Source organism: Nannospalax galili, unplaced genomic scaffold (assembly GCF_000622305.1).
Source record: "Nannospalax galili isolate Female #2095 unplaced genomic scaffold, S.galili_v1.0 scaffold448, whole genome shotgun sequence".
In the NCBI taxonomy this organism is placed as follows: Eukaryota; Metazoa; Chordata; class Mammalia; order Rodentia; family Spalacidae; genus Nannospalax; species Nannospalax galili.
In genome coordinates this window covers 3126969-3134741 of record NW_008359324.1, presented here as the reverse complement: position 1 = coordinate 3134741, position 7773 = coordinate 3126969, and positions in this window count along the sequence as shown.

Genomic DNA, 7773 nt, shown 5'->3' with positions numbered 1-7773 from the left:
AAATGATGGAAAAGCTTGAGGTGAAGAAGAAAACTAGGAGCCTTGGGCTGCGAACATGGGAGAGAAGGGAGTGTGAGGAGAGAGAGGGAAAGCTGCAGTGAGGAGGGTGAACAGGGCTCTGCTGGCAGAGAAAACACAGAACAGAGCTGGGTATGATAATTATATTTCTCTTTCAATATTTAAAGCATGGGATTACAGAGGGTTTTTTATTATATTAAAAGTGTAAGCAAATATTAAAGCAGTGAAGGAAAGTGGACATAATATTGACACCATCGTAAAGAACTAATTATATAAGAGCATTTTCAATATTTTAATTAAATGATTTAACTGATACCTAAAATTATAAGCTGTTTATCTTTTATGGCATCTGCACTGACACGTGCATCTCTACCTTTATCGGTCATCATTGTCTTTTTCTTCTCCCTGCCTTGCCAGCAACACTTTGAGTCTGTGATTGCAAAGCAAGCCATTCCTTTCAAGTACAGTTAACCCCTTTCTATTTGTGGACCCTGAAGAGGCAATTTCTGAAAGAATGTAGGCTTCAGTCATTCAGTTCTCATCTCAATCCTCAGAGCATAATTTTGACCTTGTTTTCATAAATATCCTGGCATTCTTCCTAACTCCATTACTCTACCAATTTTATCAGTATCAAATGGGGATGTTAAATGTAATTCCATTTAAATATCTTCTTCAAAACTTGGCTAACTAACTTTTCCTATGCAATGTGCATTAAAATTACCTATTTCTTTGTTCTTATGTTAAAATTTGAATTTCCTAATATTAATTATTTGGTACTGTGCATTGATTTAGAGCTGCAATTCTCAATTATCATCGTATTTTCTCCTAATATAATTACATACTTAATTGTTAAATAGAATGTTCCTTTCCTATAAAGAAATACATAGTACATTTTTGTGTCTTCTAGTAGCCTCCTCACAGAAATAATAATAAAAAAACTATTCATTTCACTAATAATGTAACTAATATATTGCCTTTTATCTATTAATATTTTCTAATTTATAATTAATATAATTTGTACATTATAATTTCTAATTAATAATTTTTCATGTTGCAGACATCTCATTTTCCTTAAATATATGTCTTCTATAATGTATCCTGTTTCTCTTCATGGCATCCTATTTAACCAAAATAATCTATAGGATTGAGACTTAATAAGTATATGTTCTAAAGATGAAGTTCTTTCACTGAATGGGTATCAATGACTTTTAAGATGAGAAATAATAAACTTTCAAATTCTTGTAAATGACTTCAGATACTAAATCTCTGAAGTTTGACGAAGCAAGGGCATTCTTTGGATAAGGTGTTGAGTGTATATCTGCCTAGCAGTCCTTCTATGTTTCTATGTTTCCTCTATAATTTTCATAAATTATCTTGAGACTCATTTGCACTGTTTCATAACATTCGTACTACAAATGTTTCATATAAATATAGTTTAAGAAACTACCCAAACTATAAAAGGGTAAATAATTGTTTTAAACAAAATTTGCTGGCAATATCATCTTACTTTTGGAAACTTCAATATTAATTTAGCCCTAGCAGAAGAAAACTTTGTGCTGAAATGCTTAATTAAGCAACATTTGTATTTTATACAAATAATTCTGTGTTCGAAAGATATTTATGATCTTTTGAATAAGTAAAATGGGAAATTTCTATTACAATCATCCGTACATCTGAGTGTGGAGGTGCGGTAACAAGATGGCGCCAAGCAGCTGAGGTGAAGGCGGAGCCAGCTGGCCAGTTTGGCACACCACAAAAAGAGGAAGTAATACTGATTGGAGTCTAGGCAGTAAAGGACGTGTGATCACCAGTGAACAATATGTTATACTATGAGAAGAGCCTGCATGGCGGCTTTCCCACCTATGCTAATGCTTGCGGCTTTTGCCCTTAAATGTTGATCAGCCTTGCCAATAAATGAGTTTTCCTACTTAAAATGACTCCCTGCCACGTCTGATTGTCCTCAGAGAGAAGGGCTGGCAAAATGGGCGAGCAATGCACTTCCCCCTCCTCAACCCCCATCACTGGGGCCTCTCGTTCCTCTGCCCAAGACGAAGGGGTTTGGAGACCGTGGCATCTGGTTCCCCGTGTGAAGGCCTAGTGCAAAGTTTCAGTTGAGGGCAATTGGGCTCTCGGGGTAAGTGAGATCCTTAGTATGGGGCAACACAACTTCAGGAAGAAATGAACCTGCCATAAAAGCCCCACGATATTTGCTCAAAAGCTGTGGGCTGGAGCTTTCGGGGACTCCATGGCATGCCACATTCAGGATACGGTACTTCTCTTGGCCCCATGGACTGCAACATCCAACCTATTCTCCTGGGACACGTGGGAAAGAGTTGAAAAGCTGGTGAGAGAACCGGAAAGGCAATTCGGGGTGGAACCCCCACTAGGGCTCTATCCCACGATGACCACCCTTAAGGGCATCTTCCACCCAGAGATGCCTCCTTCCCCTCAACTTGCAAAAGGAAAGGGGGGGAGGCAAAGGCAGGGGGGGAAGAACAAGGAAATGAGGACGATTGGGCCATGTTTGACAAGGAGCGCTGGGCCCAAGGGGACCCTGCTGATGCGCTAGCAGTAGATATTAAAGCTCAGTTGACAGTTGAGGCCTGGGAAAAAGGGGGTACCGGATACGAGCCTGAGGAGAAGGATCGGGGCAACCCCCTCCCCCCCATCCTTACCAGGACGAAGATCTCGGGAGGGCCCCAGCCTATCATGGGTTGATCAGTGCAAGTCTCTTTGCTGGGGGGAGGGGAGGGGCCGGTGCACCCACTCAGGCCCTCAGCCTCCAGAACAGCCAGTGTACACTGACACCTTCCAGTGAGGGTGCAGCACCCATCTGCCACCCCGTGCAGGGCATTCCCCGTCAACTTAGTCCCAGGCCCACAGTGACCAGCACACTGATATCCGTGGGAGGCTAAGGACCTCAAGTAACTAAGGCAAGCAGTCCTCCAGGACAGCGCCAATTCACCGTGGTCTGAGGCTTTACTGGAGCACCTCACGCACCATGCCTCTGTCCCTAGGGACTGGACTTATATGGCTAAGGCTGTCCTCCCTAGTCCCCTCTTCATCAAATGGCTGACCTTGTATAAGGAGGAGTGTAGAATCATAGCAGACCAAAATCACACAGTTAGCCCTCAAATCCCTCTTACCTACGGCCAACTGGTTGGTATCGCTGATTGTTATTCCACAGGGATGCAGCAGGCGGCCTTGCCTGCCCCGTATAGGGACCAAGTAAGGTGGGTGGGACTGGCAGCTTGGAAAAAGCTCAATGAAGGACCGTCAGAGGATCCCTTGGTGGGCCTAAGGCAGAAGCCTGGGGAGGGTCTTGCTGAATTTGTGGATAGGGTGGAGAAGAGCCTTATTAGAAAGCTACCTGCTGGGGCACTCAGGGATGAGTTTACTTGATTGCTGGTGTGGGAGGGCATGAACTCCGACCACCATGCAGCCTGTTCAGGTCTGAAACATGCTTTGATCAGCCAGTGGGTTGTGGCCTCCCAGGATGTTGGAACAAATCAACACCAATCTCAAACCTTGGCCCATGCACTCCAAGCCCAGACAGCTTCCTTAACCGATGCATTTACTCAGGCACTCATGGCTCTCCGAAGAGACCCTAAGGGCCCGCAGGCTCATCACATCCCCAAAGGAAATGGGGGGCTGTTTTCTGTGTGGGAAACTAAGGCATTTTAAGAGAGACTGTCCAGAGGAAGTCCTCCCCAGGTCCCAAGCAGGGAGGAGGGAGGATCAAGGGCCAAGCAAGAGGATTACTCCTTGCCCCTGTTGTCGAAAAGGGTTCCATTGGAAGAAAGACTACAGGTCGAGGTTTGACATGACAGGCAAGCCTTTAAACTAATTATGGGGTGGCCTCTAGCCAGGTCAGCCAAAGGAGGATTAGGAGATCCAGGTTTACAGAATTCACAGGCTCAGTGGACAGTTCCCATGTATGAGGGAGGAAGGCCTAAGATGCATATCTTTTGGGGGGGCAAGAGGTTCCTCTGCCAGGTAGATGCTGGTGCCGACCACACAGTACTGTGAAAGGAGCAAGTGCCACACTCATGGAAGCTGCAACCCGGCCCAAAAGTGCTGGGGATTGGGAGGCTTTCCAGATCAAAGGAGGTAAAGGAGTTCATAGAATGGAGAGATGCAAATAGGTCAAGAGGGGAAATACGACCACTAGTGGTCAGCAGCCTCCAGTCCAACTTGTTGGGACAAGACCTGTTGGGGCAGATGAACGCTGTGTTGGCCATGGATAATAGAGCCTTTTATGAAGATCTCCCAGACCAGGAAGAGGCTAACCGTTTGCCTCAATGGGTTGAAGATGTTTCAGAAATTGAATTTTCATATTTTCATAGTTACAGAGGTGAGCCCGATAAAATTCCCTGGGTATACCCCCAATAATGAAGGCCACTGCCCCCCATGTCCCTCACATTAAATGGAAAGAGGAAAGCCCTATTTGTGTGGAGCAGTGGCCTCTGACCAAAGAAAAACTCAAAGCCCTTACACAACTTGTGGAGGAACAAAGAGCGCTGGTGCACCTGCGCCCTTCCACCAGCCTCTGGAATACCCCAGTGTTTGTCATAGAAAAGGCATCTGGCAAATGGAGGATGCTACAGGACCTTAGATTAGTCAATGAAAGAATGGAGCTGGCAGGCACCCCCCTGAGGGGAATGCCCTGGGTGGCAGCAATCCAGGTGGAGTATACATTAGCAAAAGCTGACATTAAAGATTGCTTCTTTTCCATCCCCTTAGACCCAAGAGACTGAAAAGTTTGCCTTCTCCATCCCAGCCTTAAATTATCAAAATCCTGACAACAGATTTGAATGGACGGTCCTCCCCCAGGGGCTAACAGCCCTGCTTTCTGTCAGATCTTTGTAGCCTTTGCCTTGCAGCCCCTGATGTCAGAACCTGGGGGGTGCTCTGCTCATACATGGACGATTTCATAATTGGACATTTAGATGCAGCTCAGCTACAGCCCTTTGTTGAAAGAGTGCTAGATAGCTTGAGGAGACGGGGCCTTGCTGTTGCCCCCAAAAAGATCCAACATGTCCAGGGGGGTTGCTCTGCTCAAACATGGATGATCTCATAATTGGACATTTAGATGCAGCTCGGCTACAGCCCTTTGTTGAAAGAGTGCTAAATAGCCTAAGGAGACAGGGCCTCACTGTTGCCCCCAAAAAGACCCAACATGTCCTACCCTTTAAAATCTTGGGCTCCCAACTGCTCCTGACTAAAGCCAGCCCCCTCATGCCAAGCTTGGACATCCCATGTGAGCCCACGGTGCTTGACATTCAACGTCTGCTAGGGGAGATAAACTGGCTAAGGCCTTGGATACGAGTCTCAACAGAGACCTTAAAACCCCTCTATCAACTCCTAACTTTGGGTCCCCCAAGTGCTAAGGTACTGTTAGACAAGCAACATTGGGAGGCGATTGAGTAGCCTTTCAAAAGGCATTGCATACAGAGGCCTCCGTTCGGAGGTTCTCCTCACAGCTCCCCTTCTACCTATGGATCTTAATAGGTAACAGGCTGACCACGGCAGCCTTGGTCCAGGAGCAGGACCCCTTGGAGTGGGTGCACACCACCCTTGGGGGCATCCCTAGGGTGTACACCTTAGGAGAACATTTGGCAGACATGGTAATCAAAGGGCGAAATCTGGCTATTCGGAGGTTTGGGAGGGACCCTGACACAACTGTCATTCCCTACCACATTTTGACTGGACTGGCTAGCAAGGGCCAATGCCAGACTTGCAATTGCATTAGAAGGATACATGGGAAATATCAGCTGCCACTATGGGCCCTCTAAATGGGCCCGGTGCTGCAGAGACTACCGCTCAAACCACCCTCAGTTTTCTCAGATGTTATGATTCCCAATGGCTTACAGGTGTTCACAAATGGGGGCCATGCAGGGGCCTCTTACACTGCCTTTATGACCCATACAGATAAAGGACCCCTTAAACAGAGATTCCAGGCCTGTGAGAGCTCCACACAATTCAAAGAAATGCTGACAGTCTTCATGGCACTACAGGACCTTGAGTCAATCTACTCCCAGGCCTGCCCCAAGCCCATATTAAGCTAGACTCTAAACCCATCTCCACACTCATGGTATCCTTCCAGGGGACATTAGAAGGCAGAAGTTCTCTCATATTCATTCAACATGTGTGCAGCAATACGGGCCTACCAGTGTTTATAACACAGGGAAATGATACGGCTGATTGTCTGGTGATGCACAGGGTTGACGCCTATACAGCACAAAAGGCCAGTGCTCTCCATAACCTCACCCATGTCAACTGACGAGGGCTCCACAGTAGGTTCCCTGATGTTCCCATTAAAGACCTAAAAAGGATAGCCCATACCTGCAAGGCTTGCCAGCCCTATTTAAAAGTACCTCCTTTACAAGGCCCGGGAGTCAACCCCAGAGGACTAAAACCTAATGTGCTCTGGCAAAAAAAGTCACCCATTTCCCGGCGTTTGGCAAACTAAAATATATCTTTGTGTCCATAGATACTTTCTCACATGCATGCTGGGCCACAGCACATGCAAGAGAAAAAAATCAAACATGCTCAGGCACATTTCTTGCAATGCTTCACTATGCTGGGCCTGCCCTCTCAGGTCAAAACTGATAATGGCACCTGCTTTGCTAGCTTGGCAATTGCCACCTTCTTTAAGACATGGAATATCTCACACACCACGGGGATCCTTTACAACCCACAAGGCCAGGCAATAGTTGAAAGAAATCACCAAATGCTCAAAAATGAGCTTTCAAAACAAAAAGGGGGAATAAGCCCCCACCAGCAGTTAGGGATGGAACTGTTCACAATTAATATTTTAAATTGAGTCCAGGGGAGTTCACAATCAAGATTCCAGGCTCATTGGGGGCAGTTGAACCAAAAGCCCCAGGTTGAGGTAAGATGGAAGGACCTGGTAACATTTCAATGGAGGGGACTAGACCCCCTATTAATAATGGGAAGGGGATTTGGCTGTGTTTTCCCTACAGAAGAAACAGCTCCCATTTGGGTACCAGCTAGAAACCTTAAATATCTCCCTCCACAGGACAATGGCTCTGACTAATGCACAAGGGTCTCTGACCAACAAAGAAAAGAAAACGATGTGGTGGAGATGCTATTTGTCCTTCAGGACACAAAGAAAGATACAAAATAAAAGTCAGAAATTCTGCTTTACCTCCCAAGGGGAGAAAACCCTTGAGAAGGCCTTCTTTTCTCTTTCTCTTTCAGACAATGGTGAGCAATCCCCTACCGAAGTTTTGCCTACTAGCTCTACTCATGGAAATGCTGAGGCTTACCAGGGCTACAGGGATGCCAAATCCACACCAACCTCTGAGAGTCACATGGATTGTGATCAACGCAGCCACAGGAGTGATTGCCAACAGTACCACCAAGATCACCCCGCCGGGAGCATGGTGACCAGACCTGGAGGTTGACATCTGTGACCTCGTGGCTGGATCTTGGGATGTAGGGGACCGGCTGTACCTAGCAGACACCCGACCCGAATGCAGAGACAAGGGGAGGGGGTGCACCCTGCCACTCACGGGCTCCCCCCAAGAACCTGGGTGCTCCCATGTCCACAAGAGAGCCAGCCTGAGGGAAACAGTATTCTATGTTTGCCCAGGAAGTAACAGGACCGGGGAGCAAGTAAGACACTGTGGTGGGGCCGATTCTTATTATTGTTATAATTGGGGATGCGAAAAGACAGGGATGGGAAGTTGGATCACACCCTCAGGGGCAATTCAGGTAGAGAGAGTGAAA